Source organism: Schistocerca piceifrons, chromosome 1 (assembly GCF_021461385.2).
Source record: "Schistocerca piceifrons isolate TAMUIC-IGC-003096 chromosome 1, iqSchPice1.1, whole genome shotgun sequence".
NCBI lineage: Eukaryota > Metazoa > Arthropoda > Insecta > Orthoptera > Acrididae > Schistocerca > Schistocerca piceifrons.
This window is the reverse complement of record NC_060138.1, coordinates 545,398,279-545,425,333: the sequence shown is the minus strand read 5'-3', so window position 1 is coordinate 545,425,333 and position 27,055 is coordinate 545,398,279. Positions and strand designations below refer to the sequence as shown.

Here is a 27,055-nt window from a genome sequence, read left to right as displayed (position 1 = left end):
CTAGTGTGGCCGAGGGTACCTTCATGTAGTACCGTTAACGACTCCCCCTCATCCTCTTCCAGCTCCTTCCTCCTCCCTATTCGGTTCGTGAATTGTGCACAGAAATTACGACTTAGGTAAGCCACTACAAGAAGCCGAAACACTATGTTTACCATCAATCACTTCGCGAGAGAATATGTGGGCGGAAGTAATTTGTCAGCTGATTCTTGTTGGAATGTACGCTCTCGGAATACTGCCTGTAAACCTCTGCGTAATGCAGAAGGCCTCTCATGTAATGCCCAGTACTGCAGTTGCTTGTCATCTCTGCGAAGCATTATCATTTAATAATCGAACCCGTTTCGAAAGACGCCTTTTTATTTCATTTATTTTCAGAATTATTGAAAACTACTACATTCATCCAATTATTCCTTGTTGTAGGATAATAACGTGTGCCACTCCGCCAACAAGCTTGATTTGATACAAACAATAAACTGGCACTATCGGGATTTTGCTTAGAGCCTCATTTTTCACGCAATAATACGTACAATTAGAAACTGTAGCTTCACTATTGTGTTGTGCTGTACCTTAATTTATAATTTTGTGGACGCAACGGAATTTGTACAACAGGTTTCCGGCTAGCAATCTTTCTTATTCGAATTTTACAGTCGTTACATTGGGAACATTGGACGTTATGAGTCGTAAGGCATTTCTTAATGAAATTTAGTCTCGTGTATTTAACGATTGCCGTTAAACATTGTCCAACGTAAACAGACAGATTCTTTTGGCTCGTAAAGTTCGCTTAACACCCTAGTTTTATGACTGATTTGTTCTAATATTGTACGTTTCGTATACACATCGCCGCAACCAGGCGGTTTCTGTAGCAGCTTTTGTAGGTTGAAGGGCTCTATAAAGCGACAATTCTGTCGTTAATTTTCCTTACCGCTGGAGAATTTTGTAACTATTAAACTTCTCAAACTTCCCTTAGGTTGTTTAAATAAATTTGCGAAGAAAGTGATTATGTTTGAAAGAGGACATAATTCCACCAGGCTATGTTTAAAATATTTTATTTGGACTACCAGTTTCAGGTGCTGCACATTCTCAAGCGCTTCGAAAAACATAAAGTAGCCTAAATAAAGAGTGTTGGAACATGAAAGTCGTAAAACTACATTTGATACAGCGTTAAATTAACATAGTAGTTCCAGTTGCAACATACGTGGTTACATCGTTATTTCGTTAAAAAACACGTGCCGTTGATATGACAACGCTCTATTTACGTAAGTTATTATAGGTGCCTACTATCTTCGTTCAATGCTACATCCAATGTAGTTGTGTGACGTTCAGATTCTTGCTCTGTTTATGGAGTGTTATGTTTTTTAGATGCACTTGAGAACTGGCAGTGCCTGGAACTAGTGGTGCAAATAAAATACTTTAAACACAGCCTGGTAGAGTAATGTCTTCCTTCAGATCTGAGGCTGTGGGGCCCACCCAGAAGAAAATTAAAGTGGTTATGATACGTTTGTGAAGTTGAACTTCAGGAGCACGTTATGGTATTGATGAAAGCATTTTCTATAACCGAAGTAAGTTGCACCAGGACGTGGAGATTAGTTCCAGTAGTCTGTTAGTGTACGATGAAATAGAAGCCCTTTTGAGGAAGATTTAAGCATTTTCGCTGTTTAGATCTATTTTGGTCGTGACAGATAAGTGCTACGCTATGATATCATGTAGTCTCTTGCGAATGTTTGATCTCGAGAAACTTTTTTCCGGGGTTCCCGCTACTGCAGTTGGAGTAGGTGGTAGTGACTTGGCACTAATGAGCGACATCCGCGCAGTTTTGTGATTCAGTGACGTGACGTCATTCGCTGATTCGTCGCACCGAACGTCATCACAGCCTCTTCACTGCCTCGGCAGCGGCTGCGCAGATTCTCAAATGCAGTGCTGCCGTCTTCTTGTACCAAGCTGGTAGTTCAGCTTTCACGACTTGTCGTCTGACTTCTCCTTATTTTTTATTGCTGTTGAAATACTTTTGCGATTGAATAGGATTTGTTGTGTACTACTTCACACACAAAAGCAAAGAGGGGTAGGCTACAGAATGGTTCAGCAGCTGACGTCGTAGGGAAGCTGGACAGTAGCAGAAATGATCAGCGCACACTCAAATATAGTAGACAGAAGTTTTACTCCAATTACAGCTTTCTCCAAGCGCTGTGAAGACACTTGACACAACAACAAACAGCAATAAAGTCCAGCTAATGCAAGAAGCAAACTGAAGTATCGTGCAGTGTGAGGATTCTACTACAAAGGGCGTTAGAAAAGTTTTGCACAGTCGTCTCTAATTTTAATTTTTTGCAGGAGGAGAATCAAATTTTTTGTGAACATAATTGGAACATTTAGCTATACATTGGGCCTACTCAATGTAGCCTCCATCGTCTGGCCCAACGTTCTTTCCATGGTGTAAATGCACTTTGGTAAAATTCTGGGGATTGAGTTTTACACCATCACTTGACGCAGGAAATAAGGTCTTTCTCACTATTAAATGTGTTATCGCGCAGGTGGGCTTTCAGACGACCAAAGAGGTAAAAATCAGACAGAGCCAATCCGGACTGTAGGAAAGATGAGGAACAATTTTCCAACCCATTCTCGTGATTTTCTCCTGCGTCATAAGGGCTGTATGAGGTTTGGCATTTTCATGGTGTAGTCTGATAAGCTGACCCTGAAACTGTGGTCTGTGGGTCTTGATGGCAGGTCGCAGCTTGTCCAGTGACAAACCGTAACGGTCTCAGTTAATTGTGGAACCAGGTTCCAAGAAGTCAATGAAAATGACACAACACTGATCCCAGAAGAAAGAGACCATCACCTTTCGGCCTGCTGTCTTGGTTTCTTCTTCCGAGGGGAACCCAGATGACGCCACTCCATGGATTGGGTTTTGCTGTCAGGTTCGGACAAATACAACCATGTTTCATCCTGGGTAATCACGCCGTCAAAACACTGTTTCCACTCTTCTGTAAAGGTCTTCATGGGACCCTCGCACACATTCTTCCTCATCGTTTTCATTTATCTTCTCAGTAGTCTAGGCACCCAACGTGCACAGATTTTTCTGTACCCTGGTGACTGTACCAATGATGCCACACTACCCAATGACAAACTAGTCATTTCAGCGAGCTGTCGTGTCGTCACACATCTGTCATTTTGGATGATTTGATCAATAGTCTCCTTATTCACGTCACTCACTGCCGTCGATGATCTACCGCGTCGTGGATTGTCCAGTAGAGAGAAATCACCTTCTTTAAACCTCGGCAACCTCCGCTGGATGCTGCTGCGATCCATAAACAGGGAGAAACTTCCTGTGAATCGATGTGGCAGAGTTATCGCCGGTCTTGAAGAGGAACTCCATCACCGACCGTTGTCGCAACCTGACATCTACTTCTCGGTCCATTATGGTTCACCTGTAAATAAAAGAAAATACTTTAATATACCAACTTATAGCTAAATATTCTAAGTATGTTCATAAAAAAATTTCATCCTTCTACAAAAATAAAATAGAAACGACTGTGCAAAACTTTTTGAACGCCCTTCGTACTAATGCACGAGCGAAATTTCGAAGGCTGTCTAAAACTGAAGACTGCCGAAGCCTGCGACTGAGACTGGGCGTTGTAGTTGCCGCTGGCCATCCTATATCGCTGGGGTGGAGGAGCCACTGAAGGCATGGCTCAGCAGGTGCGCATCATTGCATCCGCCAGGTCCCCGAGCGACCGCTATCGGCATCTGTCGGGAACCTACGTTTCCATTGGCAACTGTGAGACACTGGCGAGAATGGCATCGATCTACGATATCACGGGTCTTAGGTAGTTGGATTCCATCGATTGTTTGGTTAAGTACAACGATGGTAATCCACCGCTTCCCTTTCCACTACCTTCAAAGGTTTCTCTTCACTCTAAGCATGCTATGTCAATTCGTATCTGGCCCAGATCTTCATTTATCTTGTTCGTGTTGTTGTTGTTGTTGTTTATCTGAAGATTACGTGGTTGCAGTTCTACATGGTATTCCAACTTGTCAGAGTCTTTTCATATCTGCAAAGTTACAGCAGCCTAGACTACATCCATTTGAGCCTGCTTAGTCAAGCCTTGGTCTCCACCTACAATTTCTGCATCACTAAATTGACTGTTCCTTGATGCCTCAGGATGTGTTCTTCGAATTCATCCCTTTTTTAGCCAAACTGTGCTATGAATTTCTTTTCTCTCCAATTCGGTTCAGCACTTCTTCCTTAGCTATCCTGTCTACCCATTTAATCTTCTGTACTGCTAAATTTAGAAACCCTCTATGCCTTTCTTATCTGCACTATTTATCGTCTATGTTTCTTTCCCATGTAATTTAGTTCCTTAATGTGTTATCATTCAAGTTTTTATTCTTTCTGTGAAATAGATTATCTGATCATGACGTTACGATACCATTTGTGTGATCTGAGACTGAAACATTGTTACAGAATTTTGTTTGCCAGCCTGGCAAGCAGCAGATTCAGTCTGTGTAAAGATAATTTATTGATGACTACCAGAGCTTCATTCGTGAGATCTTGTATCGCTCTCTGAATCCTTCAAGTGATGCAAATAGAGACACAATCCACGAGCTCACAACAAACCCAATGTGTTGCACTTGAAAATGCGAGCGCACGCGATAATTTTTTGATAGTTTCTACGAATTGCACTTTGTTTCTCAATAACTAGGGCCAGTTTGATGCAGATAGTGCTGAAATATGGTGACTGTACTACGAACGAGCAGCTATCAAGTTTTTCCATCACAGGTGTTCTGACACTCCACTACTTTTCACATTCGTCAGACATCAGCAAAAACACCCTGTGAGTGCGTTAGCGCCACTAGAATAAATTACTGGGATTAACAGTGGACCCTTATTCTATGACAGAGCACATCGGTGTTTAACTGTACAAAATTTGTTTAATTTCTGTGTTGTTGTCAAAGAATCACATGGGTGACATGACAATTTCAGGACAGTTGTCAAGATAACGTACTACGCCCTGATTAGCAGAAATAACACTGAACACAACAATATCAAATTTAAATAGAAGGTTCTCTACAAGATCTTTATTTCTTCTAGACAGTGAAGCACTGTCAGAGTTCGTTAATATTACGACAAATCATCCCATTCCGGTTCTAAGTTCGGTACTATTTAGGATGACAATCAAGTCTATGGATGATGGTTAGTTTTTGTGACTAGATGAGCAAAAGATTACTCAAGGTTGCTCATGTTCACAATGGACGCAAGCTGGTGATCTGATCATTTTACGCCTCTGCCAGCGGCATTTACCTTTAGCTGCGACGTGCTGTCAGCTACATGGCTGCTCTCGCACTCTGAAAATCCTATGAAAAGCTAATCAAAATCTTTACTGATTTTATGGGCTGAAACTGCCCTATGTTCCTCGTTAGGCGAGAAAACATGCACTCATCCCTAGTCTGGAAAATCTACATCTACGAGGGTTGTTTTTTAAGTAAGGGCCGTTTTTATTTAAAAAAAACATACAAATACTTTTGTAAAAAACTTTTATTTTCTGATTCTACACACTGTTACCTATTTTTCTACGTAGTTGCCTTGTTTATTTAAGCACTTGTAATACCGTACAACTAAGTTTTTAATTCTCTCTTCAAAGAATTCGGCCGCCTGCTCAGACAGCCAAGAGTTCACGGCCGCTTTCACTTCATCGTCGTCATTGAAGCGCTGCCCGCCAAGATGGTTTTTCAGGTACCGGAAAAGGTGAAAATCGCTAGGAGCAAGGTCGGGGCTGTATGGTGCATGGTCCAAAACTTCCCAGCCAAACGAATCAATCAAATCCCGAGTTTTTTGAGAGGTGTGAGGCCTAGCGTTATCGTGTAGAAGCAAAACTCCTTTTGTCAGCATGCCGCGCCTTTGTTTTGAATTGCTCTGCGGAGCTTCTTTAGAGTTGCACAGTAGGCATCTGAGTTGATTGTCGTTCCTCGTGGCATAAAGTCCACTAGCGAAACACCACGCCGGTCCCAGAACACAGTTGCCATAATCTTGCGCTTTGACAGCGTCTGTTTGGCTTTGACCTTGACGGGTGAGGTTGTGTGTCGCCATTCCATCGATTGCCGCTTGCTTTCGGGAGTGATATGGGATACCCATGTTTCATCTCCAGTGACAATTTGACTCAACATGTCATCCCCTTCTTCCTCGTAACGAATCAAAAAGTCCAATGAAGTGGCAAATCTCTTCCCTTTGTGGTCCTCTGTGAGGAGTCTGGGTACCCACCGAGAACACAGTTTCTTAAAGTTTAGGTTTTCAGACACAATTTTGTACAAAACCGATCTTGAAACTTGTGGAAATTCCAAAGAAAGAGTGGAAATTGTGAATCTTCTGTCCTCACGAATCTTTGTTTCGACTGCAGCCACCAAATCATCAGTGATCACAGAGGGCCGGCCTGAGCGTTCTTCGTCATGGACGTTTTGGCGGCCATTTCTAAACTCTCTAACCCACTGACGCACTTTACCTTCACTCATTGCATTCAAACCATAAACTTCTGTTAACTGACGATGAATTTCTGCAGCTGATAGGCTTCTCGCGGTCAAAAAAGTATCACTGACCATATCTCACACGCGGCGGGCGATTCAATAATCGTAAACATTATAAAGTAGCACAGCGATGCGTACACGTCAGCTACAGAGCTGCAACGTGCGTCGGTGTGAAAGGGAAGGATGCCGGCAAGTGGCGCGGTGGCTTGTTGCGGCGTCCGCGCGAACTACGGGACTATACACGCGAACGGCCCTTACTTAAAAAACAACCCTCGTACATCCATACTCCGCAAGCCACCTGACGGTGTATGGCGGAGGGTACCTTGAGTACGTCTATCGGTTCTCCCTTCTATTCCAGGCTCGTATTGTTCGTGGAAAGAAAGATTGTTGGTATGCCTCTGTGTGGGCTCTAATCTCTCTGATTTTACCATCATGGTCTCTTCGCGAGATATACGTAGGAGGGAGCAATATACTGCTGGACTCCTCGGTGAAGGTATGTTCTCGAAACTTCAACAAAAGCCCGTACCGAGCGTATCTCCTGCAGAGTCTTCCACCGTAGTTTATCTATCATCTCCGTAACGCTTTCTCGATTACTAAATGATCCTGTAACGAAGCGCGCTGATCTCCATTGGATCTTCTCTATCTCTTCTATCAACCCTATCTGGTACGGATCCCACACTGCTGAGCAGTATTCAAGCAGTGGGCGAACAAGCGGACTGTAACCTACTTCCTTTGTTTTCGGATTGCATTTCCTTAGGATTCTTCCAATGAATCTGAGTCTGGCATCTGCTTTACCGACTATTAATTTTATATGCTCATTCCATTTTAAATCACTCCTAATGCCTGCTCCCAGATAATTTATGGAATCAACTGCTTCCAGTTGCTGCCCTGCTGTATTGTAGCTAAATAATGAGGGATCTTTCTTTGTATGTATTCGCAGCACATTACACTTGTCTACATTGAGATTCAATTGCCATTCCCTGCACCATGCGTCAATTCGTTGCAGATCCTCTTTCATTTCAGTACAATTTTCCATTGTTACAACCATTCGATATACCACAGAATCACCCGCAAAAAGCCTCAGTGAACTTCCGATGTTACCCACAAGGTCATTTATATATATTGTGAGTAGTGGTCCTACGACACTCCCCTGCCGATCACCTGAAATCACTCTTACTTCGGAAGACTTCTCTCCATTGAGAATGACATGCTGTGTTCTGTTATCTAGGAACTCTTCAATCCCGTCACACATTTGGTCTGATAGTCCATATGCTTTCACTTTGTTCATTTAAACGACTGTGGGGAACTGTATCCAACGCCTTGCGGAATTCAGGAATCAGGGCATCTACCTGGGAACCCGTGTCTATGGCCCTCTGAGTCTCGTGGACGAATAGCGCGAGCTGGGTTTCACACGATCGTCTTTTTCGAAACCCATGCTGATTCCTACAGAGTAGATTTCTAGTCTCCAGAAAAGTCATTATACTCGAACGTAATACGTGTTCCAAAATTCTACAACTGATCGACGTTGGAGATATAGGTCTATAGTTCTGCACATCTGTTCGACGTCCCTTCTTGAAAACGGGGGTGACCTGTGCCCTTTTCCAATCCTTCGGAACGCTACGCTCTTCTAGAGACCTACGGTACACCACTGCAAGAAGGGGGGCAAGTTCCTTCGCGTACTCAGTGTAAAATCGAACTGGTATCCCATCAGGTGCAGCGGCCTTTCCTCTTTTGAGCCATTTTAATTGTTTCTCTATCCCTCTGTCGTCTATTTCGATATCTACATTTAGTATTTCGGCCTTTAGTCTGTCATCCTCTGTTTCAGTACCATTTTGGTCACAGAGTGTCTGGACATTTTGTTTTGATCCACCTACCGCATTGACATAAGACCAAAATTTCTTAGGATTTTCTGCCAAGTCAGTACATAGAACTTTACTTTCGAATTCATTGAACGCCTCTCGCATAGCCCTCCTCACACTACAGTTCGCTTCGCGTAATTTTTGTTTGTCTGCGAGGCTTTGGCTATGTTTGTTTGCTGTGAAGTTCCCTTTGCTTCCGCAGCAGTTTTCTAACTCGGTTGTTGTACCACGGTGGCTCTTTTCAATCTCTTACGATCTTGCTTGGCACATACTCATCTAACACGTATTGTACTATGGTTTTGAACTTTGTCCACTGATCCTCAACACTATCTGTACTTGAGACAAAACTTTTGTGTTGAGCCATCAGGTACTCTGAAATCTGCTTTTTGTCACTTTTGCTAAACAGAAAAATCTTCGTACCTTTTTTTAATATTTCCATTTACGGCTGAAATCATCGGTGCAGTAACCGCTTTATGATCGCTGATTCCCTGTTCTGCGTTAACTGTTTCAAATAGTTCGGGTCTGTTTGTCACCAGAAGGTCTATATGCTATCGTCACGAGTCGGTTCTCTGTTTAACTGCTCAAGGTAGTTTTCAGATAAAGCACTTAAAAAAATTTCACTGGGTTCTTTGTCCCTGCCATCCGTTATGAACGTTTGAGTCTCCCAGTCTATATCCGGCAAATTAAAATCTTCACCCAGAACTATAACATGGTGGGGAAATCTACTCGAAATAGTTTCCATATTATCCTTCAGGTGCTCAGCCACAACCGTTGCTGAGCCAGGGGGCCTATAGAGACATCCAATTACCATGTCTGAGCCTGCTTTAACCATGACCTTCACCCAAATTATCTCACATTTCGGATCTCCGTCAATTTCCTTCGATACTATTGCACTTCTTATCGATATAAACACGCCTCCCCCTTCACTGTCCAGCCTGTCTCTGCGGTATACATTCCAATCTGAGTTTAGGATTTCGTTACTGTTTACATCTGGTTTCAGCCAACTTTCTGTCCCTACTACTATGTGGGCATTGTGACCATTTATTAATGAGAGCAGTTCTGGGACCTTTCTATAGACGCTCCTGCAGTTTACTATTAGCAGATTAATATTGTTATTCCTTGTTGCATTTTGCCTACTCCTACCTTGCCGCGTCTCAGGAGGTGTCTTGTCGGGCCTAGGGAAGGAATTCTCTAACCTAAAAAACCCACATGTGCACTCCACACGTACTCCGCTACCCTTGTAGCCGCTTCCTGCGTGTAGTGCACGCCTGACCTATTCAGGGGAACCCTACATTTCTCCACCCGATAGCGGAGGTCGAAAAATTTGGACCTCAGATCTCCGCAGAATCGTCTGAGCCTCTGGTTTAAGTCTTCCACTCGGCTCCAAACCAGAGGACTGCGATTCCACCCCGCGAGCGAGACTTTCCGCCTTCACCAACTCCACCAACCGCCTGTATGAACTGAGGATGTCCTCTGAACCCAGACGGCAGGAGTCATTGGTGCCGACATGAGCAACAATTTGCAGTCGGGTGCACCCAGTGCTCTCTATCGCCGCCGGCAGGGCCTCCTCCACATCTCGGATGAGACCCCCCGGCAAGCAGACAGAGTGAACACTGGCCTTCTTCCCCGACCTTTCCGCTATTTCCCTAAGGGGCTCCATCACCCGCCTAACGTTGGAGCTCCCAATAACTAATAAACCCCTCTCCCCCGTGTGCCTACCGAGCGAGGTGGCGCAGTGGTTAGCACACTGGACTCTCATTCCGGAGGACGACGGTTCAATCCCGCGTCCGGCCATCCTGATTTAGGTTTTCCGTGATTTCCCTAAATCGATCCAGGCAAATGGCGGGATGGTTCCTTTCAAAGGGCACGGCCGACTTCCTTCCCCATCCGCCCTTAATCCGATGAGACCGATGACCTCACTGTCTGGTCTCCTCGCCCAAAAAACCAACCAACCCCGTGTGCCTGCTCGGACCTTGCTGAAGGAGCGGCCACATGTCCTCTCACAGGCAGAGCGGGCGATGCCACACGGCCAGCCTCCACATTGACCCTCCGCCTCATGCGCCGCGAACGCCGCTGAACCCGCCACTCCCCTTGGGGAGAGGGTGGCCCAACCGCGCCCGGTACCCGCGAAGATGTCTCGACAGCAGGGACAGTTGGTGAAGCATGTAACACCTGGGGTGTACCATGCGACGCACCAGACTCCCCACTGCCGCTACACTCCGAGGCAGCAGCCTGAAGATGGCTGACCGCAGCCATGAACACGTTCAGCTGTTCGCGAACAGTGGCCAGCTCCTCCTGCGTCCGTACACAGCAGTCACACATCCTATCCATCCTAAGAAATCAACTTTTAACTAGACTGCTGATTCACTAAAGGCGGCTGATAGTTGACTAAACTGTGGTTGCTAGACACTTCTTGTAGAAAACAATGAAAATAGCACTACCTGTCTCTGGACTGTATTCAAAACAAACACTAGCACTACTGGCACTGTGGCTGACTAAAGGGACTCTCTCTGACTGTATTCAAAACACTGTTACTAGCACTCGACAATTTAAGTTTCCTAAAAGCAAAAACACACAGAAGAAGAAGTGACAAGTAAGAAAAACACAGTTAATACTTAAAATTAACGTAGCTCGCTGCACAGCAGACGTGATGCAGACGGCAGTTAAGACGTGGTAAGCACGCGCATGGATGGAGCAGCGTGCATACTTCAACACCCTCTCAGTTCCCGCAAGAACAACTAACTATGTGGCTGTTTCGTTTCTCCATTATCGGAGCTCAACGACTCTTCAGATAATTACTAGTTGAATTGCAACCAAAGTGAACGCAGTGTTCACACAAAATTCCGTTTTTTGAGTCATGCAGAGCGTGATGCTCCCTGTTGTACACTTGATGCTAGTTCAGAGGAGAGACCCCAAAGTTTTCAGTATTCTGTCTTTCATAGGAAACCTCTCCCCCACCTGCGTCCTTTCGTGCTTCATGTCACAGCTTTTTCAGACCAATGGGAGCATTCCTTTCCTCTTGTGGAAACTACCCCGCCAATCGCAAAGGGCCTATTTCTAAACTGTGTCGACATATGGCCACTTCTACTCCTTCCAAGTTTATTTCAGCCAATCGGACATTTTGTTTCCGCTCCTGAGGCCTAAAAGTTACACGCATACATCATGAGAGCACCACGGGCCTTTCACGTGATCAACTGCATCTCTGGTCTGTTTGTATCCATCTGGAAATTGCCCAACACAGTTTTCTAAAGAATTCCTCCGTCGCAAGCAGCGCTGAGCCCCTACCTGCTCCCCTCGATGTAACGCCCGGCACATTCGTTGTCTCTCTCGCCGTGGGTGACTGACCCTTGTTAGAAGCCATTTGTTGTATGCAGGTCATGACTGCACAACTCGCGTCTGTCTCCAAACCAAAACACTTTTTCCAGGAGCTTTTTTCATCTTTTGCTCATTGACATGCAGGATTTGGGTCAGGTGTGTTAACACCGTCGAATCAAGTGTCGTCCCTTTGGCATTACATACTGTACATTTTGATAGGCAAATTTGCTCACGATCACCGAAGTATGTCAGATGACATATTCCTCTCCTTTTTATCATGTATAAAATCTTACACAAGGCGCGGAATTAACATTCATTCAGCCTGCCACTCTACAATGTGCTAGTATTTTGTTTTTGAATGGAGCATCAAACCTAAAACAGGAAACAGGTTGTATTTTAAGAAAATAAAGTTGGTTGCAACCATTGTATTACAAATTGGTAGCAAAATATAAAAAAACTAAAACTTCTAGATGCACCTTTCATCAGTGCCTCCTTGTTGGGTAACACCTATGCATCCTGCCAGGTGCACAAGCCATGGGTGTATCATGATCTGCGGTCAGTGATAATCGTGTGTTCTGGCAACAGCAGGAGGTGACAGTGATAGTGGTGCATGATAAGTTTTACCGGAAATGAGTGAAAGATAACTGCACAAGACACTCATCATCAGAATGAAACTTAATAGGCTGTTGATCTATATCGCAGACTTTGAGCTTCAAATCCTCCATTAAAATCAGTTCAATGTTTTTTTTTACAGAAAAATTAATCTATGCATGTGGAAGAACTCCTTATTTCCTCTTTTTTTTGTTAAAATACGCATCTAGGCATGGCATCCATACCAGTGAGACAATGCGAAAATAGTTAGAAGGGCCCTGTCACTATTGGCTGAGATGCAGCCACCCAGCAGCCACAGAAGGAATGCTAGCAGGAAAGGAATAGTAACGTAGACTGCATATACGTGCACTGAAGCTAGCATCCACGTATCGTGTATTGTAAGACTAGAACGACTATATAAACAGAGAGTAGCCAATGATATATCATCACTGACTGACTGACTGGCTGAAAGCTGAAGACGGCATGTTGTTGTCAGTATTTTGTTTGATCCGGTAGTGTAAGGTGTTGCGATACTTTTGTAGATCGTGATAACTCTCTGAATATGTATTTTGTGGTATGTTATTTGTATACGAAATTATGTTACGCCTCGAACTTTATTGCATCATTTTTGCCATTTAATTTTATGTAATTTAACATCGACTAACACCCATGCTTTAAAAGACGTATCGCAATGGTTCCAAATCAGTTTGTCGCAGCAGTTTTTGTAGGTAACATTCTGACCACAGGTAGTTTACTGATTATACTGTGCTAGTTTAGTTCACGTAATTATGAATGACAGTCTAGAGCCTCGGCAGGTTCTTTCACTGTTTCAGCAGCAGTAGTTGTAGTAGTAGAAGAAGAAGAAGAAGAAGAAGAAAATCGTAAAGCCAGCTTGCACAAACCCAGAAATAATTCTTTTTATGAAGGAAGTACGGTATGTTTCAAGTATGATGCAAGTGTTTACTCCAGTGATGAACGGGAAACAGTATCCTTGTAGGCAGGCTGTGGCCACTGCATGATGCTCTAGTCCGTAACATGGACTTTGTGACAGGTGGCAAATTTGATCAGATACAGACCAGACGAGTCACGAGCGACCTTGGAAAGAAGTCAGGGACAGTCGTTGCGCCGTTTATCACTTCAGATTGGTGCATCAGCAGTGTCTGTTCGAAGAGCTATGTGGAAACTCAAACTAAAATATTAGAAAGTAAACTACAGTGCACTACCCGACCAGTCCAGATATTGTTGCACAAACTCAGTACTACGTCCAGGCTTTGCAGTCTGTGATCCACGGAGAGGTAGATCGCTGGGCTCTTTATCTTCTGAATCACTGCTGCATTCACAGAGTTCCGTGAACCCGCAGAAAAACTGACGTTGGATTTCCGAAAATCCTGATCAGTTACATCAAGACCATCTGCATGACGTGAATTAGGTTTGTGGTATGGAATAAGTACATTACGATTTCCTGGGCCGATGCTTTTTCACTGTACCCTAACTTCTGATTAACAGTGAGCTTCCGGGTGTTCTGCCCAGCAGTTGTTCCCATTTTCTGCACTGCCGCCTTCTTCAGGTGCTGCGAGTCTTCCTGTTGTGTGTACTCAATGTCTGGATTCCAGCCAGACTGTGAATTATTATTTGTCTCACGCCGCTACTTATAGCCAGGTTCGATTCCCGACGCCTAATACATCTTTCGATGTAGCTAGCGCTAATATCCCGTGAAAAGCGAATTCTCTTTGCGTTTTCCAACTCTGGTGGATGTGGTTGTCATAAACTGAATGCCGGATCCTAGCGTTATTTAAACTGAAACTGGCGACCCTGTTCATTAGATTTTCTGGCCTCTTAATTCTGATAAAGTCCATAATTGTGCTGTTTCCGGAACTTCCGATTTGCACCACGATACTGGTCTCGCCGTATTTCATTTCTTGATTGTGTTAAAGACAGTGCTGGACGACAGCTTATCTGCTCAGTTGTTTCAGTCAAATACGTCGCTGATATTTGTTACATTTCTCATCGACTGTTCTGATAGTCTGCCCCCACACAAGACATGCCACACTCGCATGGAACACGATACACACCCGACTATCGGAGACGTAGAACGTCTTTAACCTTACAAAGAACACTCTTTACCTTACAAGGGGAGGCCACGATGTTGCGGTCACAGCTTTAGTTCAAACTTTGTAAATCTTTAGTAGGCCATTAAAACAAAATAATGTGCAAGTAGTAAGGTGCACTAATCTGGCAATTTCGAGAAAACTGAAAGAGAAGTTTTACGCATCTATTATATAACTAATGTATGTGTTTATGGGTGTCGTAAAACGAACGTTCATGAGGCGACGGGTCAGCTCCCTCAACACTTTTAATTTATATTTTTTTCATCACTGGTCATATTTTATGTGACATTTGAGAGGTAATATAATGAAAAAAGCCACATTCATTTGCATGAAGTTTCAATTCATGTTTTCCAAGTCTGACAAATACCATCCTGCAGCGTTTGATGTCAAGAGCACATGCAATGACTAATTGTGCTTTACTCTTGTCGTCTGGCACAGTGTGACTTACTATGTTACTGATTACGAATAACGTCATTCGCATTATTATATATCGAGATTTGACTTGGGTTTTCCAAGCCTGACCTTCGCCCTTGAAAATTTAATTACAAATAGTCAGCATCATATTCTTGGGCCTTTGCCCCACTTCACTGCGGGGTCGGACTCGTTACTATAGATGTCACGATTTTAGTGTCGGAGGGTGGCGGATGCCCTTCCTGTCGCCACCCTGAACCCCCTGGGACGGAATGAGTGTACCCCAGCTGTCTGCATCTAGCGTAAGTCATGGAATGGTGCGAACGTTTTCAAATGTCTGCGAGTCATGTAACTGAGGCGGGACATGGGGACCATCCCGGTATTCACCTTGTGGGATGTGGAAAACCGCCTAAAAACCACAGCCGGGCTGGCCAGCACACCAGCCCTTATCGTTAATCTGCTGGGCGGATTCGATCCGGGGCCGGCGCGGCTACCCGAGTCTAGGAAGCAGCTCCGTAGCGTCCTCGGCTAACCTGGCGAGCATCTCACGATTTTAATTACAAACAATAAATAGCCAAATAACCTATGAAATTGCGCGGAAGAACACTATTAATCAATTGTGCCGAAAAAGCAGAGAGATCGCCTAACTTCCGATTTTTGTGTTGACAATATACTGCAGCCATTTTCAACAACTAAAAGAAAGTCCTACGTTTATCTCACACAAGAGCACACAGCGGAAATGCCTCGGCAGTATGACGATTAAGAGATGCATTTCATGTGAAGACATGGTTTCTATCATCAAAAACACCTTAATACTGTCGTGTAATAGTTAGCTCTTTCTGGCACGAGCAAAGAGACACGCTAAGTAAAGCTTGGAAACAAAATACGGTATACGCAGTTTGTATAATAATGGGAAAAGAAAAACAAAATTAAAAGAGAATTCCACATGACTGACAATTGTAGGAAACAAAAAGCCTTTGTCCTGGAACACAAAACTAAGATATTATCAGACATAGGTAAGGCGTGAGGCACTGAATACAGCAGAAACAATTACACTAACAAGATCTGAGGATATTGAAAAACTGGAAGACTTAGAAAGAAGGAAGAATTCTACGGACAAGATTGGAACTTAAAAGCAACAGTAATACTAAATACAAATCAAGGACTGACAGCTCTATTTGAAAACGGAAAAATTAACTGATATAATGAAGAAAAGAAGATTACAGTTTTATGGACAAACATACCGAATAGGTAAGACTAACCAAGCACACCTTCAATCTATTAAAAAGCGACAGGTCCAAACACACATGGTTCACTGAAACTGACAAGGATTTGAAAAACACTGCAATTAAAATGGATACAATAGATACCGGAACACTTTTTAGAGAAGCGACACAAAAATTAGGATTTAAGGAAAGCAAGAGGTCAGAAAATGAAAAATAGTGCCCCCAGGAGAAAGGTAAGGTCACCTTCGAAGGATGAAATAACGAAGTTAGTTCTGGGAGCGAAGAAAATCACACAGGAAGAAGCATAGTCAATGTTAATTTACTGTATCCTCCAAAAGATTTGTTGGAATAAATAGTGAAATAAATGCGAGCGCTGCAGCCATGCAATCACAATTTGAAAATAGATTTTGACTGCACAATAAAATCGGGCATCTGCAGTTCAGAGCGGCTTTGCCGCCGTCCTGTGCAGTCATAGCGAGCACACACGGGCCACGCAATGCTGCGAGCTGCCACAGCTGTTAGCAGGGCGCTGTTTTGTGGCCTTTTAAACGTGGCCACTTGGCTCCTCACATGGTTGCGCAATGTGGCTGGAGACCACAACGTTTCCGTTGTCTTACTCTCCCGTGTTTCACAACACAACTGCTTAGACTCAAGTCCACACAGTGAACTTCAATCACACTTCCATATAGCCAGTGGGAGACTGTACTCACCAGTGATTGTAGTTTGCTATGCAACACATACGTTAGTTCTCCTTACCGATGTAAACGTCGATGGACAAGGAAAACGAAAATAATTTGAACAGGCGGACCCAAAGCCGTTCAATCGACAATTGCACAGTATAGATTGAATAAAATAACTTTGTGATCAGCAGATGGCATTGATGAGCAGTTGTTACCGTAGTGCAGTCACCAATGCTTCAGTGCTCTGGGCTGCATATAAGCTACCTGAAAAAGAAAAGGCAAGCAACGAAGGGAGCACGTGGCGCTAGAGAAGGAAAGAAAATTAGTAGGGTGCCGCTCGATCCACAGAAATGTCAATTACAAGGGTATCTTAATTGCAGTAACAAAGTATTTTTTTTTTTTTTTCTTCTTACGGGGCATCCGCAACTTTACAAGTCACTTTGAAGAATGAAGAAACCACAGGACAGTTGCTTAATCCACGGTTTTTTCTGGTGTACACGACCGGTTTCGGGACAAAAAATGGTTCAAATGGCTCTAAGCACTATGGGACTCAACATCTGAGGTCATCTGTCCTCTAGACTTAGAACCACTTAAACCTAACTAACCTAAGGACATCACACACATTCATGCCCGAGGCAGGATTCGAACCTGCGACCGTAGCAGCAGCGCGGTTCCGGACTGAAGCACCTAGAACCGCTCGACCATAGTAGCCGGCGGGTTTCGAAACACCTAAAAGTTCCATCATCTAGTGTAAATTGTGATTGGAGGGAAGAGGACCCCTACATTTAAAAAAAAAAAAAAATTACGTTATGTGGACACCCTAATCTTCCTGGATAATTTCATAACTAACTACAATATTTTTGTGATGGTTCTGTTGGTTGATTAATTGTATTGGGTGGGTGGGAATGAAGATTTCTTACGATTTCAAGTTCCTCTAGAACAGTGAGTATCCGACCTTTCTCTTAGTGTATAAGACAATTTGTGTTTCCAGTTGCGCAGCACGGAGGAGCGGTTGTTATGGAATTTTTTGTAAATAATTCCACGCAATATGTGATTCAATCACCCCCACCCCATTTAATGGCATTTTACATGTTTCATTATTTTGGTAACTTTTGGTGTCCGGTCGTGATATCCATTTATTCGCGGATTTTTCAGGTCCTTTCACTCTTTTGATACGAAACCTTTTGCTCGATGACAACCTTGGTGTGAGAATGACTTCAGAGATTAAGTGATTGTCTTTCTAAGTAACGTCCAGTTCTCTCTTTCAATGTGTTTTAATTTAGAAATTTAAGCCGCATACTTCCTTACCTGATATTTCAGACTTGAGGATCTCCTCCCATCCGTGCGTAATAGAATATTTGTATTATTACAGTTTACACCAGATGACGAAACTTAGAGTTCCGAAACCGGTCGTGTACACAGAAAAAAAATACGGTTTAAGCAACTGTCTTGCGGTTTATCCATTTTTCAAAATAACTGAAGTAAATTAACGCAATTCAGGAAATCAGGAATCCAGCGGCTGCGTAATTCATAATCGTTTATTCGTAGTTACTACGGAATAAGACTGAAACTAAATGTCTCCGAAACTCAGCACTGTATCGCGATGTGATATGATGAAGTTTAAAAGAAAAATATAGGGTGCTTCAAAAATACGTGTCAGATTTCGCACGAATACAGTGTTAAAAAAAAGTATTCCGTCTTTTGGTAGGTGGTAGTATGGACCAAAACAAGACAAAACTGTCTAGTAAACACGGTGTTAAAATGCATATCGTAAGAACTAGGAGCATTGGTTCATCTTCGCATCTGTGGAACAGACTTCTTTACTTTACAAGTGGTCACAGCTCTTAAGGAACGCGTTTTAGAGCCCATGTTTACTAGACTTTTTTTCTTGTTTTGGTCCATACTACCACCCATCAAAACACGGAATACTTTTTTTTACACTGTGTATCTTGTACATGAATAAAAATAGAAACTAGTGTAAATTTCAACTTGGCGCATAGAACTAAAATGTTATTTTCAAAAGAACCATCGTAATTTACAAGGGTATAGCTTTCAGCTGCATGCTGGACGGCCTCTGTGGCCGACCGGTTCTAGGCGCTGCAGTCTGGAACCACGCTGCTGCTACGGTCGCAGGTTCGAATCCTGCGTAGGGCATGGATATATGTGATGTCCTTAGATTAAGTAGTTCTAAGTCTAGGGGACTGATGACCTCAGATGTTAAGTCCCATAGTGCGTAGAGCCATTTGAAATACAAGGTTGATATTTTCTTCAGCTACGTTTCTGATCAAAGTTTTCATTCATCTCTCACAAATGTTCAGAGTGCCCTCCACCAGAGGCACGACAGACTTCCAGTCGATAGTCAAACACGTCCCATAATTTTGCGAGTATTTGTTGGAGCTAAAGCAGTCATTGCCGTTGCCATGCAGCGAAGCAGTTTCCCCCAAAAGTGTTGGAATGGGAGGTGCACAAACGGGGTCTTCCACAGATCCTCACAAAAACAGTCACATACCTTGGGATCAGGTGACGTCGCAGGCTAATGGCGCAATGATGCGAGATACTTACGCTTCAAGGCAGATTCACTGCTGACGGTACCTCAATGTGATGAAACGCTCATTCAAGCACGTGCCAGTAAGGTGGTGTTCCGTCCTGTTGCAAAATGGCTTTTTCGGCGTTTTCTCGCAATCGTGTAATAAACTAGCAAGGAAGCTATTGCCAGGGGATATTCTGTACCTCCCCCCCCCCCCCCCCCCCCGTCCCCCGTCCCCGTCCCCCCTCAACATCATGAACTGGCAACTTACAACTGGTATCAAGGTGAACTTTTAGTATTGGTGTGTGAGTTACAATACAGTCCAGAGTTCTATATTAACTTCTGTAAACGATATAAGCTTATGAAATCAGAAGAAACTTTTTGAAGCAGACTTAACTCTGTCGATGTCGTATGATCTCACTTTCCGTAAAACGTTCAATAAAGTATACGAACTGGTAATATTCCATGTTGGAAACGCATGTACGGCGAATAGAAATTACACGCAATTATTAGCATCAGTCCAGTAATAGTTTAAAAAAATGTCGGTAGTATTTTACCCAACATTGTCGTGTGGAAATAGCTGGTACGCCGGTGTGACTCGGGCACGCTGTGCTTCTCCATCACGACCATTACAAGTCGCAGTCTCCCTCTTTTATTACATCTTGTACTCAAAAAGAACTTCCTTGTCCTCTCTTTATCCAGTCATATGAATAAATTTTTCGTCCTCCTCCATTTCATTTTCATTACAGTCTTAATTTTGTCTTCTTCTTCAATCTGTTTCCTGATCCATCTGATTGTTTTGCTATCGTGCGTAGTAACACTCGCCAAGCATCTTTCATTCTTCGATGAATTGCCGTAATTACTGGATATTTCTCCCATTATAAGTCGACTTGCCACTGCCATAAGTCAAAATTAATAATAGTAACCAAGCTGTGCGACGCATATGTAAATTAGGGGAAAACATAACAAGAAAAATGGAGACCACGTGTTAGATCAAGTGAAGTAGTTCTGATAGCTTCGGAGCAAAATGACGTTTGATGGCCGGCCAGGGTGGCCGAGCGGTTCTAGGCGCTTCAGTCTGGAACCGCGCGACTGCTACGGTCGCAGGTTCGAATCCTGCCTCAGGCATGAATGTGTGTGATGTCCTTAGGTTGGTTAGGTTTAATCCCGCCCCTCGGGCGTGTGTGTGTGTGTGTGTGTGTGTGTGTGTGTGTGTTTTAATCTTAGCGGAAGTTAGTTTAAGTAGTGTATAATTCTAGGAACCGATGACCTCAGCAGTTTGGCTCCTTAGGAATTCACACGCATTTGACGTTTGATGGATGAAGCAAAGACGGACATAAGAAACTGACAAGCACAGCAGACAGTGTATTCTTGGACAAAATAGTCTACTAGTATCAAAAATATGCCTCGTTTAAGACTCGTGTTTCAGACGCACATTCTGAAAAACTGCAAATTCCCTGTTTAGTAGTAATTATGATGACTTCTATAACGATGTGCGGCTTTCGTAATACACACATCAAAAAAAGCTTTCCAACACCTCGGTTCCGAAATTTCCGGAACGTGTACAGAAAATTGGAGTAGAGATAAACATAAACACCATTTCCGCCCTTTTTATAGCTCAGGAAAACCACACATTGCATGTTGCACCACCATTCAGCGAGACCTTCACAGATGGTGGTCCAGATTCCTGTACACTGTACGTCCTGTTGCATTGATGCAAGCCTGTATTCGTCATGGCATACTATCCACAAGTTTACTAAGGCACTGTTGGTCCAGATTGTCCCACGCCTCAACGGCGATTCGGCGTAAATCCCTCAGAGCGGTTGGTAGGTCACGTCGTCCATAAACAGCCCTTTTCAATCTATCCCAGGCATGTTCGATAAGGTTTGTGTCTGGAGAACACGCTGGCCACTCTAGTCGAGCGATGTCATTATCCTGAAGGAAGTCATTCACAAGATGTGCACGATGGGGGCACGAATTGTCGTCCATGAAGACGAATGCCTCGCCCATATGCTGCCGACATGGTTGCAGTATCGGTCGGAGGATGGCATTCACGTATCGTACAGTCGTTACGGCGCCTTCCATGAACACCAGTGGCGTACGTCGATTCCACATAATGCCACCCCAAAACAGCAGGGAACCTCCACCTTGATTCACTCGCTGGACAGTGTGTCTAAGGCGTTCAGCCTTACCGAGTTACATCAAAACACGTCTCCGACGATTGTCTGGTTGAAGGCATATGCGACACGCATCGGTGAAGTCAACGTGATGCCAATCCTGAGCGGTCCATTCGGCTTGTTGTTGCGCCCATCTGTACCGCGCTGCATGGTGTCGTGGTTTCAAAGATGGGCCTCGCCATGGACGTCGGGAGTGAAGTTGCGCATCATGCAGCTTATTGCGCACAGTTTGAGTCGTAACACGACGTCCTGTTCGTTGCACGAAAAGCATTATTAAACATGGTGGCGTTGCTGTCAGGGTTTCTCCGAGCCATAATCCGTAGTGGCCCATGGGCGGCCTGTGCGAGGCATGTCATCGACAGTTCTTGTCTTTCTGTATCTCCTCCACGTCCGAACAACATCGCTTTGGTTCACTCCGAGACGCCTGGACACTTCCCTTGTTGAGAGCCCTTCCTGGCACAAAGTAACTATGCGGACGCGATAGAACCGCGATATTGACCGTCTAGGCATGGTTGAACTACATACAACACGAACCGTGTACCTCCTTCCTGGTGGAGTGACTGGAACTTATTGGCTGTCTGACCCCCTCCATCTAGTAGGCGCTGGTCATGCATGGTTGTTTACATCTTTGGGTGGGTTTAGTGACATCTCTGAGCAGTGAAAGGGACTGTGTCTGTGATACAATATCCACAGTCAACGTCTATTTTCAGGAGTTCTGGGGACCGGAGTGATGCTAAACTTTTTTTGCTGTGTATATTATAAATTAAGAAGAAAAGACAGAGCTTGCAAATACAGGCATTTATGTACTTATAGGTCGTGTTTGAGAAGGATGGGACATGTAGTCGGCCGTGGCTTAATAACCGAACCAACAGGGCATATGGCTGAAGGCGCTAAATCAGGATACCAGATGAGTATTAGTCACCATCCTCCCAAATACAAGACTAGTGCCTTAACAGTAGCGCAACCTCATTCCGTTTATCCACAGTGTAAAAATACTGTTCTTCTACCTACCTCCCTGCAGATAAATTATTTCATAACTCCAGAATGAGATTTTCCCTCCACAGCGGAGTGTGCGCTGTTATGAAAATTCCTGGCAGATTAAAACTGTGTGACGAGACTCGAACTCGGAACCTTTGCCCTGCGAGAGCGGGTCCTGAGTCGTGCTTGGGTAGCTCAGTTGGTAGAGCACTTGCCCGCGAAAGGCAAAAGTCCAGAGTTCGAGTCTCGGTCCGGCACACAGTTTTAATCTGCCAGCAAGTTTTATTTCATAACTGTTCGTGTAGTTCTGCACATCTCTGAAATAGTCTTCATCGCAAAAAATTAGTAAAGATGTTGTTTCTCTGCCTCGTGATGACTGGGTGTTGTTTGATGTCCTTAGGTTAGTTAGGTTTAAGTAGTTCTAACAAGGGAACCTCCCCATCGCACCCCCCTCAGATTTAGTTATAAGTTGGCACAGTGGATAGGCCTTGAAAAACTGAACACAGATCAATCGAGAAAACAGGAAGAAGTTTTGTCGAACTATGAAAAAAATAAGCAAAATATACAAATTGAGTAGTCGATGTGTAACATAAGCCACATCAAGGACAAGGTAATGTCAGGAGCGCCGTAGTCTCGTGGTTAGCATAAGCAACTGGTGAACTAGAGGACCTCGGTTCAAGTCTTCCCTCGAGTAAATGTTTCAACTTTTTTATTTTCTAGCAGTTGACGTGTGTCAATTATCAAAGTTCAGGAACTCACACAATCAACTTCGCTCTCGAGAATTCCAGTTCAGATTTGCTTGGACATATGCAGGATTTGACGGTCTACACACGGAAAAAATTGGAAAACGTTAAAAACATATGCTTTGATAGAGCACAGGGAAAACTGTGTGACTGTGAAACTGTTGGATTCATTTGTTGCAGTTTATGTGACAAACTCTTATGTTTTCATCACTTTTTTGGGAGTTATTATCACATCCACAAGAAAACCTAAATCGGGCAAGGTAGAAGAATCTTTTTACCCATTCGCCAAGTGTACAAGTTAGGTGGGTCGACAACATATTCCTGTCATGTGACGCACATGCCGTCACCAGTGTCGTATAGAATATATCAGACGTGTTTTCCTGTGGAGGAATCGGTTGACCTATGACCTTGCGATCAAATGTTTTCGGTTCCCATTGGAGAGGAACGTACTTTCGTCTACTAATCGCACGGTTTTGCGGTGCGGTCGCAAAACACAAACACTAAACTTATTAGTGTACAGAGACGTCAATAAACGAACTGACAGGTCATAACTTTGCGAAAATAAATAAAGTAAAATTTTTACCCGAGGGAAGACTAGAACCAAGGACCTCTCGTTTCGCAGTTGTTCACGCTAACCACGGGACCACGGCGCTCCTGAGCTGACACTATGCTCGATGTTGCTTATCTTGCACATGGACTACTCAGTTTGTATATTTTACTTATTTTTTCTGTAGTTCCATACAACTTCTTCCTGTTTTCTCGATTGATCTGTGTTCAGTTTTTCAAGGCCTGTCCACTGTGCCAACTTATAACTAAAACTGAGGGGGGTGGGATGGGGAGGTTCCCTTGTAAGTTCTAGGGGACTGATAACCATAGATGTTAAGTCCCATAGTGCTCAGAGCCATTTGAACCATTTTTAGTAAAGATGTTGACCAGTTCCAGCTGCTAAGCCGTCATCAGAACTGTTTTGCTTGGTACAAGCCAAATAGTTCTGATGACGGCGTAGCAGGTGGAATTGGTCAACATAGTTACTAACGTTTTACGTTCAAGACTATTTGAATAAAAATATTTACGATGCTGTTTGGTTTCTATTTGCCGCTGCCTGAAAAACAGTGAGCATCCCTCCGTAATGAGTGAGTTGTAGGAGCCTAGAAAGAGGACAAAAGTTGGTGGTATAATCAGTTGCAGAGCTCGGGTGTAAGATTTCCCGAAAAGAAAAGGTAAAATGTGAACGTGCGTTACGAAATGACAGTGGTGCTTTTGTTCCACTTCACTGGGGTTATGTATTTTACCAGATTCCTACTCTGTGCTTCAAAAGCAACCCTTCACCGTATATAACGTATTGCTTAGCAGATCCTTGTAGTTATCACGTTAACCTGCTTAGGCAAAGAGTACTGCATAGTTTTATTTCCTGCTAGAACATTGTGACTGGAAAGAACAGGATGATAGTTCATGTTAAGGTGTCACGCAATAACTTCTATATTAGTTGATGATATTAGTTGATAAAAACTGTACAGAAAGTCAGAGACTGGAATGTAAGGGACAAATAAGGGTTGGGTGTCTTGAGATTAATATCTTGGCACAGGGTTGGAAGTCGTTGTGGACCGCGTCAAACCAGTCAGAAGACTGATGACTAAAAATAAGGAGACGGTATGCGGATATGAAGGGTTTAGCAGTAGACAGGCAAAGTAGTTGTAGGATCGACGACTAAGAGGGCGCTTCACAGCTGCGGGTAGAGACGTTGCGGTATCACTGAAATGACTAACTATCGATTCCTTTAATATCAGTAATAGCAACACCAAATATGCAGCAAGTTTACAATACGTTAAAACATGTTCAACTATCGAAAGCTGCGACGGGAAAGTAATAACCTTCCATTACTAGTTTGGTTGGAATCAAAATGATGGACATCTGTTACATCCATTTATTATACGGGAAACACAAGTACAGTAGAAAAACTAGATAAGATGCTTATTCCATAATAAGATGTCAGCTACATATACCGGATATCAGTTATCTATACCAGAAATATTATGTGCCCACTACTTCGGTTAAGTAGGTCGAATATTGATTTTATACCCGGCATGGTTAATGCAAACATACCACGAATTCCAATTTTACCTCGCACGCTAATACTGGGACATAAGGGTAGCATAAAACTTATGGAAAGACCGATATTTAGTTTGTTGTTCGAATAATTGTCCCTTACTTCTCGCGTTTGCATTTTATTTTATACTAGCTGTTCCCGGCCATGAATTTCTGTGGCTCAGTCTGGTTAAATGAAGGAAAAAAATAATGAGGAAGCACACGTTTCTAATATGTATGGGAATTGAATGGACTTTCTAATCTGCCCACCCCCCTCCCCCACCTCTGTCCATCTCTTCCTGCCCAATCTCTCTGTCCATCTCTCCAAAAAATGGTTCAAATGGCTCTGAGCACTATGGGACTTAACATCTCTGGTCATCAGTCCCCTAGAACTTAGAACTACTTAAACATAACTAACCTAAAGACATCACACACATCCATGCTCGAGGCAGGATTCGAACCTGCGACCGTAGCAGTCGCGCGGTTCCGGACTGAGCGCCTGAACCGCTAGACCACCGCGACCGGCTGTCCATCTCTCCCTTTCCGCTTTCATCCCACCTCTTTGTCCACCTCGTTTTCCCCCCATCTCTCTGACCTTCAGCCTAGTTCATTGTTCTTGTAAATTCAGTTCTGTAGCAATCTGCTAATCATAAGCCTACGAGCCATAAAAACAACTTTGCCATTTGCTATCGACTTTTGCTATTAAATATAAAAAAATATAGCCTACATGTGTCCATATGTTTGGTACAGTAACGCGTGAAAATTAAATCGGTCGAGTACTTTTGTCATTTTTGGTAACAATTTTGCTCTCTATATCTAACATATATATATATATAACACGCTGGTATTTGAATGCAGCGTCGAGCAAAAATTTCAAAGGAATAGGTGGAGAACTTTCAAATATTGAAATAATCAGCAACCAGTTGCATTATCTGCGACTGTCGACAGTAAGATGCATACAGTGGAATACCGTGGTCATGTGGGTCATAGTGCACCTACAAAAATGTGTATACATGCACTGTGAATCACGTGACCACGGCATTTTATTGTCGACATTCGTAAATAATGCGATACGTATAATCTTCTGAAGAGGGGTAGTAAGGCCCGAAATCGGGTAAAAAATTAAATTTCTTTTATGTAACTGGATGCTGATTATTTCAATATATACAGCTAAAGTTGCTGAGAACAGATAAAATACTACACTTTCATAGATTGAAAGTTTTGAACCAACGAACTTTAACATTTTTACATGTATAGATTGAATTTCGTCTCTAAAAACATACGTTCTGCATTTCGTCTTGAACTAGAAATACGTCGTTTAGTGTTCTAGAAAAGCTTAAAGATAGATAAGAACTCAGTATGTTGGGACATTGCCTGTAACCGGTTTCGGTATTATGCTTATATGGATATGGTGTCTGTTTTTTCGGACATGTCGGAAAGAACACACACCATTGATAACCTGCAGCCGTCTAGAACGAAATTAGAATTATATTACTACCGTCAGCTGCTCACGGGTGTTGATATATATCAACGGGGACAGATGAAAACGCTCTATCCATCTGAGCCACCGAGGGCACAGAGGATAGTGCGACTGCAGGGACTATCTCGCGCACTCCTCCCGCGAGACTCACATTCTCACCTTGTATGTCCACACACTACATTCGTAGTGTCCCACCCCAACACACTCATTACTCGTGGAAGACATTCTTACCAAGTCCCGTAAGAGTTCGGGGAATATGTGTGCATCCGCACAGAAGAAGGAGGTCATGGGCGGTATTGCCAGAACTATATACTTACATGGATATGGTGTCTGTTCTATCGGACATGTCCTCTGTGCCCTCGGTG

At 43.4% G+C, this 27,055-nt stretch overlaps 1 protein-coding gene across 2 annotated transcripts in view; it reads left to right on the top strand.

The window, feature by feature from the left end:
• LOC124800079 (unextended protein) overlaps positions 1–27,055 on the top strand; it is a 504,663-nt gene that overhangs the window by 395,275 nt on the left and 82,333 nt on the right. The gene's annotated exons all lie outside the window — the stretch shown is intronic.